General features: G+C 39.9%; 1 pseudogene; it reads left to right on the top strand.

Annotated features, from left to right (window-relative positions):
• Window positions 1-579: 579 nt before the first annotated feature.
• Window positions 580-8,755, top strand: LOC132609261 (uncharacterized; annotated as a pseudogene).
• Window positions 8,756-14,049: the final 5,294 nt, after the last annotated feature.

The raw sequence follows: 14,049 nt of genomic DNA, 5'->3' as shown, positions 1-14,049 counted from the left end.
CATATTTTGTTAGACAATTGTGCTAAGCATGAGATTGCGTCGTTTGTGGATTGCTATGTGGGGTACCACCAGATCGTCATGGATAACGATGATGCAGAAAAGACGTCTTTCATCACAGAATGGGGTACGTATTATTATCCAGCTATGCCATTTGGGTTAAAGAATGCTGGAGCAACATATATGAGATCAATGACCACTGTGTTTCATGATATAATGCATAAAGAGATTGAAGTCTATGTGGACGATGTGATCATTAAATTAAGAAAGCAGTCTGACCATGTCAAAGATCTGACGAAATTCTTCGAAAGACTCTGCAGGTATAATCTCAAGCTCAATCCGGCGAAATATGTATTCGGGGTCCCAGCGGGGAAGCTTTTGGGGTTTGTAGTTAGTCGGCGAGGCATTGAGCTAGACTCTGCAAAGATCAAAGCTATTCAGGAGTTACCACCGCCAAAGAACAAAATCGAGGTAATGAGCCTACTTGGGAGGTTGAATTAGATTAGCCGATTTATTGCCCAACTCACAACAACTTGCGAGCCCATTTTGAAGTTGTTAAAGAAGAATGCTGCGGTTGAATAGACTGATGAATGCCAAGAAGCACTCGACAAAATTAAAAGGTATTTGTCAAATCCACTTGTGTTGGTTCCTCCCGAGCCTGGGAGACCTTTGATATTGTACTTATCGATTCTGGACAATTCCTTTGGTTGCGTATTGGGTCAACCTAATGTTACAGGCAAGAAGGAACAGGCAATCTATTATCTCAGCAAGAAGTTTATCACTTATGAGGCTAAGTACACTCATCTGGAAAGGACGTGTTGCGCCTTGACTTGGGTAGCACAAAAGTTGAAGCATTATCTTTCGTCCTACACTACTTACCTTATTTCCTGCTTGGATCTTTTGAAGTATATTTTTCAAAAACCCATGCCCACGGGCAAGCTTGCAAAATGGCAGATATTACTCACAGATTTTGATATTTCTTATGTGACTCGAACCGCAATGAAAGCCCAAGCTTTGGCAGACCATTGGCGGAGAACCCAGTGGATGAAGAATATGAGCCATTGAAGACATATTTTCCAGATGAAGAAGTGTCATGCATCGAGGAGGTAATTTCTGATAACGATTTGGGTTGGAAGTTATTCTTTGATGGGGCCGCTAACGTGAAGAGAATTGGAGTAGGGGTCGTTCTTATCTCGGAATCAAGACAATATTACCCTGTAACTGTCACGTCCCAGCCCCGTGGGCCGCGACTGGTGCCCTACTTGGACACCCAAACATACATACATACCAAATCGTCATGCTATAGCTTAACTCAGATTTCATATTCATCTTTTAAACAGAACCGAAAACAAATATTATCTTACGCGACTGCGCGCACAAAATATCGTATCAGAATCAAAAGAGACGGCGGAATATACATCGCCGAATATCTGCACATATACAAATATACATGCCATTTTGGCGTATCCAAATCTGATAGGTTGGCAGAATGTACATCGCCAGATACATATACGTATACAGACAAATGGGCCGTTTTGGCCATACTAGCAAACGGAACTGCACTAAGACGCAGATCATGCACAAACAAATACACACATGACCCATGACCCACATATATGACCACAGGCCTCTACAAATCATATCGAAAACATATGACGGGACAGGGCCCCGCCGTACCCCAAATAGTCAAATATACAGATGCCTATACATCATAAAAGATAAATACCAACATACGAGCTCCGGATCAAAAGGAGCACTCTGTAATAGCAGAACGTATGGCGTACACTGGCAGATCACGAACTTCTGTACCTGCGGGTATGAAACGCAGCCCCCGAAGAGAGGGGGTCAGTACGGAAGATGTACTGAGTATGTAAAGCATAATGTACAGAAATCCAAACCACAACTGAAGGGAAAGGTACAGAGAGAAAATACTGAATCAGTACATCAAAGTCTGCGCTGAAAGCATATATATATATATCATGCAGATAAAAATCATGCAAAAGGCTCAGGAACGTGGTCACCACTCCGACGCTGGTGCCACACACAGCATAACTCCAGAAGATTTCAAATCTCCGTACATCCCCGAACATAACATATCACATCATCAAATCATATCATAAGCCATATCACAGCATAACTCCATAAACGGTACCCGGCCCTATGGCGAGGTCTCGGGAACCGTAACACAGCATGCGGCCGAATATATCATAGTACGCATGATCACAAAATTGGCCCGGGAACCGGCGAACGATGTCATAATAGCAGGCACGAGCAGAGTAGTGCGGAAATCATATGCATATACATAATTAAATTCCCAGACTCGACAAATAAGTACGTATACATATATTTGAGATCAGAAGGTCCAAAGTAAGTATCGAGTCTGTCGGAAGTAGCATACAAAAGATATAAGCCTTTTAAATTTATAAACTTTCGATCATATACTTCATAAGTCTTTTTCTGAAAATTCAGTATCGTTCACATTTAAGGAACTCTCAAATAACTTATGGAACAAATCAAACGGAGCTTTAGGTTCATAGGCAAAAGTTTCCTTTTTTATATCATACGAAATTAGATCAAATCAGACAAACGAAGGAAATCTCGGAGGTAATGGGCCCACCTCGGGTCAAGTCGAGGTGGCGGACATAAATCACGAACATTAGACTCTATGGAGTCATCCATGAAAGTTTCAAAGCGATTCTATCATATTTGTGCAAGTTATGGATGTTTGAACAGTTTCCCAGCAAAACATAAGGATTATATTTCAATTGCACTGAATGAATAGTACCCAAAATCAGACTCGGATTTCTATGGACAGAATAACCCCCGAGGCTCAAATCTCAACCTAGTATATCTAGGACATGCCAAAAGAAGAAAAGGGATAGCTTTACATACCTTTTTCACTTCTTACGCTCGTTCAAACTCAATTCCCGTTTCGTCCGAAATCTACAATTGATCATATTTACCAAATATCACTTTCAAGTCTTAAGAGTTCAATCTTAATTCATACTTGTCTACAGAAATTTGGGCAGCACCTCCCCTATACATATAACATCCCCGAGAATTTAACTCGGCCAAAACAATCAACAACAACCCAACAACAACACCACCAACAACAACAACAACAACAACAATCACTACAAAACACTATATAGCATAATTAATCCTCTTTCCAACATAATGCAATAGCTTTCATTCCAACTTCACATTTTCAAATCAATACCAACATTCTCATAATCATTACTAATCAAGATCATTACAATACCATTCGGAAAAATTTCATATCATTTCTACAAAGTATTCACAAAATATACAAAATATACAAATTTTCCACCAAAACCATAATCCATCCAAAACTTCTAATCTTCAATATACATATTCATAACATATTTCCATCTTCCAATTTCATCAACAATAATCATAATTTGCACCTTAACAACTTCATTTACATAATATCATAAAATCATTCTAAAATGACATAATCTTCTACATTCCATTTCAATGCCAACTTAATCCATTTTACCTTCATTTACATTATAAGAATCACAACAACACAACTAACATATTGAACAAAATTAATTCATTTCCATTTCAACTTCCATATACCACACGGCCAACACCTATATTTCCAACTTCAACCAAATTCACTCAACTTTCATTTCCAATATAAATTTCACCATAACCACAACTAGAACACAACATAAAATTCAACTCATCATATGTATACAACAATATACATATACGGCCACCTACATGTATACACACCCACCTTGCAAACTTCCATATATTCATAATTTCTACTCATTTCCATATACTACAACACAAACAAACCTTCATAACATAATAAAAAGGAATTGATTCTTACCTTTTTCTCCTATCTTCTTCACTTAACAAAGTTGTCAACTTGATGAAACAAGTGTCCTTTCTTCCAAAATAACTACACCAAGTTGTAAAGGACCCTTGAATTAGTAGGAATACCACAAGAAAATAATTTTTGGAAGAAGATTTCAAAGGGACAAAAATTGGAGGGCATGGCCGAATGCCATGTCTCCTTTGCTCTTCATTTTTTTGTTTTTCTCCTCTTCTAATTTTCTTGAAACTTCTATATGTTTCAAGACAACTAAATGGCCCCTTTTATTTAATTATCACATGGATAATTCACTTGGGCTTGGGTCCTTTTTATGGACCATGGCCGGATGGCCCCCTATTGGGCTTCTTCTTCTCTTTTTTTTGTCATGGGCCTAACCCGGTTGGCCCCGAGTTGGGCCTAGCCCACTGACCTTTCGACCTTAAAACGTCCATATCTCCTTGTACCGACGTCACCTGGGAACCCACGACCTATGGTAGGAAAGCTAATTCAATTATCTACAACTTTTATTGCTTGGTATTTTTCCAAATTCCGAACTTATAATACCGTGTTTGCCCCCCAAAGTCAGGTCACCCAAAAACGTTTTCTTAAAAATATTCGTTTGGAGGATTTCCACTTTGATTTGGCCCAAGGGTCCTTCATGAGTTGTGTTTAACTTTACATATGTGATTCATATAACTTGTCACATGTTCCAAAAAAAATCTTGACGTGTGGGCCCCACCTCAGCTTACAAATAATCCGACGTTCAAAAATACGGGATATAACAGCAACAACCCAGCTTCAATTGTATTGTACTAACAACATGGCGGAGTATGAAGCTTGCATTTTGGGTTTAAGGTTAGCTATTGACATGGGAATTTAAGAATTATTGGTATTAGGGGATTCAGACTTGCTAGTCCACTAAGTTCAGGGAGAGTGGGAAACCCTTGATTTGAAGCTTATACCATATCGACAGTGTCTGCAAGATCTTTGCAGACGGTTCATAACAGTGAAGTTTAAGCACATTGCCAGGATTCATAATGAGATTGCTGATGCCTTGGCCACCTTGTCTTCAATGCTCCGACACCCAGACAAGGCTCATATTGACCCTTTACACATTCAAACTCGCAATCAATATGCTTATTATAATACAGTCGAAGAGGAACTTAATGGTGAGCCTTGGTTCCATGATATTAAAGAATACATCGAGTCTAGGGGATATCCAGCACATGCCACCAGTGACCAGAAGAGAACTATTCAACCACTGGCAAGCGAATTTTTCTTAAGTGGAGGAATTTTGTATAAAAAGACTCTAGATTTGGGACTTTTGAGGTGTGTAGATGCTAAAAAGGTTTTAACTATCATGACTGAAATACATTCAGGAGTTTGTGGACCGTACATGAACAAGTATGTTTTGGCAAAGAAAATACTTCGAGCAGGCTATTATTGGCTCACCATGGAGCGGGATTCCATCCGTTTTGTTCGTAGGTGTCACCAGTGCTAGGTACATGGTGACTTGATACATTCTCCTCCTTCAGAATTGCACACAATGTCTGCTTCGTGGCCTTTTGCAGCTTGGGGGATGGACGTGATTGGGTCGATTGAACCAATAGCGACAAATGGGCACAGGTTCATTTTTGTGGCCATCGATTATTTTACAAAGTGGGTGGAAGCAGCAACAAGTCGGTGACTAAAAACGCCTTGGTGGATTTTGTCCATTCCAATATCATTTGCCGGTTTGGAATCCCGAGGACAATGATTACAGATAATGCAGCGAATCTCAATAGTCATTTGATACACGAGGTATAGCAGCAGTAAGATTATACATCGGAATTCAACTCCATATCGTCCGAAGGCAAATGGGGTCGTGGAAGCTGCTAATAAGAACACCAAAAAGATACTCCGCAAAATAGTGCAAGGTTCCAGGAAATGGCATGAAAAATTGCCTTTTGCTTTATTAGGTTATCGCACAACTGTTCGCACTTCAGTAGGTGCAACTGCTTATTTGTTGGTATATGGGACCAAAACGGTTATACCTGCAGAAGTTGAAATCCCGTCCTTTCGAATCATTGAAGAAGCTGGAATTGATGATGATGAGTGGGTCAAAACCCGTTTGGAGCAATTGAGTCTGATTGACGAAAAGAGATTAACATCGGTATCTCATGGTCAGTTGTATCAAAGAAGGATAGCACGAGCATACAACAAAAAGGTGCATCCCAGACATTTCGAAATGGGTCAATTAGTGTTAAAGTGGATTCTTCCACACTAGGGCGAGGCTAGAGGTAAGTTCGCCCCATATTGGCAGGGGCCATTCATGGTGAAGAGGGTTTTGCCCAATGGTGCTTTGTATCTGACATACATAGAAGGAAAAATGTCTGAAATGGTCATCAACGCAGATGCAGTGAAAATATATTATGTATGATTTTCATTTCCCCACCTTGGGATTACTTGCTTGGCGCTTGATATTTTTAAAGGTTGATATGACGAAGGCATTTTATTCTGCTACCTATACATTGTGTCATCCCTTGCTACCCCTGAGCCATAGTTTATTTTTCTTTCGTAACCCTCATTTGAAATCAAGTTTTTCAAAAGAAAAAAAAAAAAAAAAAACAACAACAAAAAACAAAACAATCTGCCGAAACTATGTCTGACCTGATTCTTGTCTCGACAGGATACGTAGGCATCCCTATTCTGGGTTTGGTCCAACCAAAGAAAATCCAAAATTTCCCGTTTCAAAGAAAACTAGGACAGAAGTTATTTTTTTCTTTTTTAATCGATTCCAATCGTTGTAAGTCTCAACCTTTGCTATTTTGGTTTTATTTTTGTATTGTCTTCGAGCCTTCGTGCCATCCTTTCTTTCCAACCCTGTCCAAAAGCCACGTTATAACCAATGAAAAGATCTTCAGATCAATCATTGAGAATTTCAAGGCTAAGCAAGCTATGAGTATTTGGCATGTGTATCATTGGCGCCACCTGTGGCATCAACATAAGGAAAATTGAAGAAAAAATAAAAAATGAGAGAGTCTTATTGGTGAAAACCCTCACGAGCATCTCAAGGTGATGGTGAGATGGAAAAATTGAAAATGAGAGAGTCTTATTGATGAAAACCCTCATGGACACCGTAAGGCGATGGTGAGTTGAGAGAATTAAAAATGAGAGAGTCTTATTGGTGAAAACCCTCAATGGCATCATAAGGTGATGGTGAGATGACAAAATAAAAATGAGAGAGTCTTATTGGTGAAAACCCTCACGGGCACCGTAAGGCGATGGTGAGTTGAGAGAATTGAAAATGAGAGAGACTTGTTGGTGAAAAACCTTCGGGAGCCACTAGTTGAATAAGGTCCTTGATTTTGACGCAGTGTTGAGTGCAGACATTCGGTTTCGAAGTCAAAGGGTTAATAAGATTTTATGAATAGTTAGGATGAACAAATCAGACTGATTAAGCCAAAATGCATGTCATAATCATTGGAGCTGGCTACTACATTCAGATAAGTTTTCCCCTTTTTTTCTTTCTCAGAGGGAACATCCTTTTGTTAACCTCTTTTCATCTTTATCTTTTATTTTTCTTTCGTCATTTGGATTTCATGTTTTTTTTTCTTTGAGTTAGTCTGTTGCGAGATAAGTGAGAAAGGATCACAAAACTTGCAACCAGTTTTCCCAATTGCGAAGCAAAAGATCTTGGCTAGCACATGAAGGTAACATAATTCATTCGGCGTAAAGTACTCAATCAGTTGTCAACCGTTAATAGGTTCTGGCTTCAGTGAAATACAAGGTTCAATAAATTTTGGGTTAATGGGCATTATGGTCTGGTGTGGAAGTTACTTCTGAGACATTTTTGGCAGCCATGTTTGAGTCAGTAATATCGTGGGTCAAAAGGATGCGATAACTGTCTAAAAACGGAGCCGAACAGGATAAGTGCAAAAGCAATTGCTTTCACAGCCAAGCCACAAACCAACCACAAAGTTTTGAAACTCACAAAAATTTTCTTTGTTTGAAACAGGAGCAGAAATTTTATTCGCTAACTGCAGGTACATTCTGGAAAATGCGAGGCGCAAGTATTGCAAGAATCAAAATCAGGACCCTCCTGGATAATGGGATTTTATTTATCATGACCCTCCTGAAAAATGGGATTTAGTTTGTCAGGATCCTCCTAGAAAATGAGATTTAGTTTGTCAGGACCCTCCTGGAAAATGAGATTTAGTTTGTCAGGACCCTTCTGGAAAATGAGATTTAGTTTGTCAGGACCCTTCTGGAAAATGGAATTTATTTTGTCAGGACCCTCCTGGAAAATGAGATTTAGTTTATCAGGACCCTCTTAGAAAATGGGATTTAGTTTATCAGGACCCTCCTGGAAAATGGGATTTAGTTATCAGGACCCTCCTGAAAAATGCGATTTAGTTTGTCAGGACCCTCCTGGAAAATGAGATTTAGTTTGTCAGGACCCTCCTGAAAAATGGGATTTTATTTATCAGGACCCTCCTGGAAAATGAGATTTAGTTTGTCAGGACCCTCCTGGAAAATAAGATTTAGTTTGTCAGGTCCCTCCTGGAAAATGGGATTTAGTTATCAGGTCCCTCCTGGATAATGGGATTTTATTTGTCAGGACCCTCCTGGAAAATGGGATTTAGTTATCAGGACCCTCCTGGATAATGAGATTTAGTTTATCAGGACCCTCCTGGAAAATGGGATTTAGTTATCAGGACCCTCTTGAATAATGGGATTTACTTTATCAAGACCCTCCTGGATAATGGAATTTACTTTATCAGGACCCTCCTGGATAATGGGATTTAGTTTAATCAAGAGACGCACTTCCTAGTTGGAGCATTTGATTTACTTTCATAATTGAATTATTTTATAGTTTATAATTTTGCCAACACTCACCAAAAAATTTCCTGGTGCAAACTGGGACAGAATTTGTTTTTCGTGTTATTTGTTTTGATAATTTACAGGATCCGCCTGAAGAATGAGAAAGAAAGTCAGGACCCGCCTGGAGAATGGGAGCAAGTTCAAGTAGCATGATCCGCCAAGACATCAATAGCTCGCCTGGAGAATAGGGATAATTTTTAATTTCAAGCTCAGGAGCCCGCCTAAAGAATAGGGTGTACTTTCGGTTGGTTTCAAGTTCAGTCAGAAGTAGAAGGAGCCCCGCCTGGAGAATAGGGATGACTTTAAATTTTATGTTCAGAAACAAGCATGAAGATTCAAGAGAAGCTGCATAGATAGGGTCTTGTACTTGTACTTTCTTTTTAACTTTTATTTTTCATTTTGATGTAATAACAGGAGCCGTGGACCGGAACCTCGACAGGACCTTAATCGACTCCCAACTCAGTATGTTTCATCACCCTTCTTACCTCTTGAACTACACGAGACCTGATTCCCTAATAACCCGAGATATGTAGGATGCCCAAGACTAGGGCTCGGTCACATTTTTGTTCCATTCCTTTTTCTTCCTTCAAATAATGGTCGGGTCCAAATTTGTCTCGTTGTCTACGTCTTTGCCTGAGAACTCTTTGCGTCCCCAACCAAAGAGGGACAGGCTGTAGACACGTAATTTTTGACCCTCCCCGAGTGTTTCACCTTATCGTGTCTAAATATTTCTTTTAATTTTTGATGTGTTGATTTTATTCTATGTTTATCTAGTAGTTTTATTTTACGAGAATCAAAAAGAAAAAATATTTACTATTTTTAGAGTATAAGTCGGGTGTTTCAAAAGAATAAAAAATTTACAAAAATATGTTTCTCAGGATTTATTTTCGTTAACTAATTACTTTCTTGTAAATAGTATATTTTTCTATCTAGGAATAGTTATAAAATATTTCCTATTTTGTATTTAAGTAAAATGTAAATGAAAAATATATGACAAAAAGGAAAATATTTTTCCAAGAAAGGGAATATTTTCTGTTGGACATATACACATCACACAAAAAGTCAAAAAAGAAAAATAGATTTTTAAAAAAGGAGAGGGGACACGTGACAAAATTGGTGGGGTATTATTTTGGGGTGGTCCCCATAATCATTTTTGATAAAAAAAAAAAAAAAAAAAGAGAATACACATCAGATGAGAAGGTGGGGATTTATTATTTTTAGATAGGGAAATAGGTGGGGCCCACACATAAAAAAAGGGGGGGACCACATGGACATGCACAAGGAGGATAACAAAAAGGGGGTCATTCATTTGTTGGGAAAGAGACCAACATACAAATATATAGAGATAAAGAGAGACAACATCATAAAAAAAAGGAATACACAGAGCATAGAGAGAGTGAGGACAGAAAACAAAAAAAAACAAAAAAAAGAGACCCAAAAGAAAAAAATAATACATCATCTTCTTCTCCATTTTAATCATCATCATCTTCCTCAAATCGTCACCACCACCCATCGCTCTTCCATCACAACACACTGCCACCTTCACTATACGAGTTAATTAAAGCGACTGTGCTAAAACCACGGGACTCGAGGGATGTCTTACACCTTCCCCTCGGTCAACAGAATTCCTTAACCGGAATCTCTGTCGTTGATCAGTTTTTAGCGTCAATTTTTTTTTTGAAAGGGATATTAACTTTATGGTGACTTGGCACACCAAAACTCGATGCCAGGTGGCGGCTCTTTTTTCTCTAAACAAAAATCCCTCTTCGAAACACAATTTTTGTCACTTTTGATTTGAGAACCCTTTTGAACTTAACAATAAATAAATCTTGTTTTTGTGGGAAAAAGGAAGTGTGACAGACCTATTCTCTACAGCTATGTCCAAGACAAGGATTTGCAAGCCGAGATCCGAGCCCGTCTGGTTCAGAGGAGATCTAACGACAGAGATGCCAAGTATTTGGAGAAAATTGAGCATGACAAAGCTGTCATAGAAAGCCTGAGGCATGAATTGGAGCTTACTAATGATTGTTTGATTGAATTAGGAGATCGGATGAAGAAGACTTTAGATGATGTCGCTCTACTGACGTTCACAAAGAAAGGGTTTCTGATAGAGGCCACTTTGACATCGACCCATGTTCTTATTCAGACTACCCTCCGGAAAGCAAAGAAAGCCATGATTGATAGGGATCGGGCTTCATCATCCACCACTATAGGACACTTTTGTTGATATATTTTATGCATTGTTTTTACTTTATATTTTGTACCCCTGCGAAGAAGAATATTTGTTTGATTCAAACGGTACATTTATGTTTCAAACGATTAGTATGCTTAGGAGCGTTGTAGTATAATCTTATAAACTGCTTTGTGTGACTTATTTGCTTCCATATGTTTTGCTTAAATGCTTAATTGATCTCGAATACCGCCCAGTCACCCAAAGAACAAAATTACCCATACTAAGCCTAACAACTTTCTCAGAATCTGAATATGAACAACAAAAAGGCACCCGAGCTCGAGGTTATGAGAAAGAATGAGGTCTCACTGCGCTGAAAGATTCAAGATCTCGAAAAGTAGATCCGAGCGGTCAAAGCCGAGATTTAAGAGGCAGATAAGTTAATGGATTCGGCGGAGAGTTCGCTCAAGAAACCTGCTGAAGCTCAAGGAGAGAACGTCCGGGACAAGGGAAAAGGGATTCTTCTCAAATACATCCCGATAATGGAGGAATCCGAGGAAGAAGAAATGGAGTCGGACCTGCAGGAGCCCACGTGGCCATCAAAAGGGGCTGCCTCTGTTGCACGTCAAGCCCAAAAAGGGAAGAAACCTCCGTTGCACCTTCAAGCCCAAGAAGGAAAGGAGTTTCTGTTGCGCTATCAAGTCCTAGGGAATAGCCCGTAGAGCGAATATGGTATGTCCGACTAGCTTCGCCCGAATGGTGGGCTATTGTGATCAAGGCATTAGATTGCCCCTACCGCATCTCGCCTAAGTATGTTACGAGCGAGGAAATGATGGTCAAGTTTCGAAGCAAAGGAATAGTCAGTGTTTGCTTCGACAGGTTGCCACCATGTGCTCCGATATTCGCACACAAGAGGTGCCTTTATCACCAGGATCAGGCGGGGCACACTATCAATGATTGCTTAGCCTTCAAGAAGAGACTCATTAGGCCGATAGATGAGAAAAGCATCACCAAGATGTGGGGACCACATTCACGTTTAGTCTATTACAACATTATCCAAACTTAAGGGATTACTCTGAACACTCGTATTTTGCTTTATGACTTTACAGTATTTAGGGACTCTTACGCCAGCACATTCCAGAAGTTGGTCTGCATTGGGAAGATTAGCTCGATCAGAACCAGAAGGGCTCAAACTGAAAAAGTTAGCTGCCGAAAATGTGCTTATACCATTCTGGAGCTTTGGGGCAGGACCTAGAAGAGTGCAATGCATTCAAGTTTGAATTGGAGAATTTGGTCCACAAGGGCGCCATTTGGTTGGTGCTCCCATCTCAGTATTAGGATTTGGGGCCTTTAAGGCCAGAAAATGTTGAACGGACAAACAATTTGTTGACCTCAAAAGAAAGGTCACCTTTTGAGTAGTTTTTAAGGGATCCCATTTTTTGTGCTTAATAAGGATTTGTCCTCCTCTATTTTTTGTAAACAGAACTGCGCCGACCTGATGTCCCAAGGAGGGGTATGCAGGAATCCCCTATCGGGCCTAGTCACAGGTAGGTTCTAAGTTTTATGTTATGTAAATCGAACTACAGAAGGGCCTGACTTCCCGCAGAGGGTTACGTAGGCAGTCTACGTAAGACTTGGTCCTTATATATTATAAATATTATATTCCCCTCACTCGATAAAAACCCAAGTACCCAAAACTCGGTACAAGAGATCAACTGAGCATTTAAATCAAACATATGATTATTTGTGTGCTAAGTGTTTTAAACTGTCATCTATGTGTAATATCTTGATTTTCTTTTCATTATCTGACGGACTAACTCTTCATTATCTGACGAACTAACTCTGTTTTCCTTTGAGTTATTCTTTTCTTATAGAAAGAGAAGTTGATTCGTATTCATACTGACACACTTCACAAGATCCAAAGCTACAATAGCATCCTTATCCCAACAAGATAAAGGCAAAGAAAAGATGACTGGCACTTCAGAGAACGAAACTACCCCTACTAACATCGCTATCAGAGAATCGCCCCTGCGCGAACTGCCTGAATCATCCCCTACTGAAGACGTCACGAAAATGATGTTTGAAAAGATCGCCCATCTTCAAAAGGAAGTGGTGCGAAACAAAGCTGTAAATGTTGCCCGAGAGGCCACTGCTGCAGAAAGAAGGCCTCTGCTGTTTTTTCCATCTCTGAATTCACCATTACCTAATCACTTTCCCACCAGGTCCGTTATGACCACCATTCCATTTACCCCAATCGATGGGCACATTGGTGCCTCGAACTACACCCCACCACCACTTAACACAAACCAAATTCCCGAGACAGCCCACTCTATCCCTTCTTACCCAACACCTCAAAATACCCATCCCAACATTACTATACAATCAAGCATCATCCCACTACCAACCGACAAAAGCACCATATTACCGGAACTCTCCCTGTTGTTTCTTTCCACACACATGTCACACCAGGCACCTTTTTACCCGATCAAGAAATTGACCATTATGAGGAGATGGAAAAGGCATGGAAGGCTGAGCAGGAAAACAGGAAGAGAGACTTGAGTGAAAGATGACCGCAATGTTGGAACGGTCCATGAGGACTACCCGCACTGGCACAGGACTGAGCTATGAGGACTTGTGTATGCATCCTAACTTGGATTTACCCGAGGGCTTCAAAGTATCCTGTTTCGAGTTGTTCAATGGGACGGGCAGTCCTAAAAAGCATCTACGGGCCTACTGTGACCAATTGGTCGGTGTTCGAGACAACCAAGTTCTCATCATGAGGTTGTTTAGCCGAAGTTTGACTAGAAAAGCCTCAGAATGGTTCACAGCGCAAGACATACGTCGTTGGATTACATGGGAAGACATGGCTACGGCTTTCATGGAAAGATTTTGCTTCAACATGGAGACGGTACCGGATAGATACTACTTGGAGAAAGTAAAAAAAAAAAGTCCACCAAAAATTTTCGCGAATATGCGGAGGTTGCTCGAGTACAACCCTCTATGAGCGAAGAAGAGCTTATATCGGTTTTCATCTGTTCACAAGAAACTGATTTCTAAGATAGAATGCTTTCAATGGCAGGGAGACCTTTCTCTGAACTGGTCAAAATGGGCGAGGCCATAGAAGATAGTCTGAAGACTGGCCGAATCATAAGCATGACCGAAAAATCCGCTG

The sequence above is a fragment of the Lycium barbarum genome, chromosome 1, assembly GCF_019175385.1.
Source record: "Lycium barbarum isolate Lr01 chromosome 1, ASM1917538v2, whole genome shotgun sequence".
NCBI lineage: Eukaryota > Viridiplantae > Streptophyta > Magnoliopsida > Solanales > Solanaceae > Lycium > Lycium barbarum.
The sequence above is the reverse complement of the archived record's forward strand: the minus strand, read 5'-3'. Positions and strand labels throughout refer to the sequence as shown.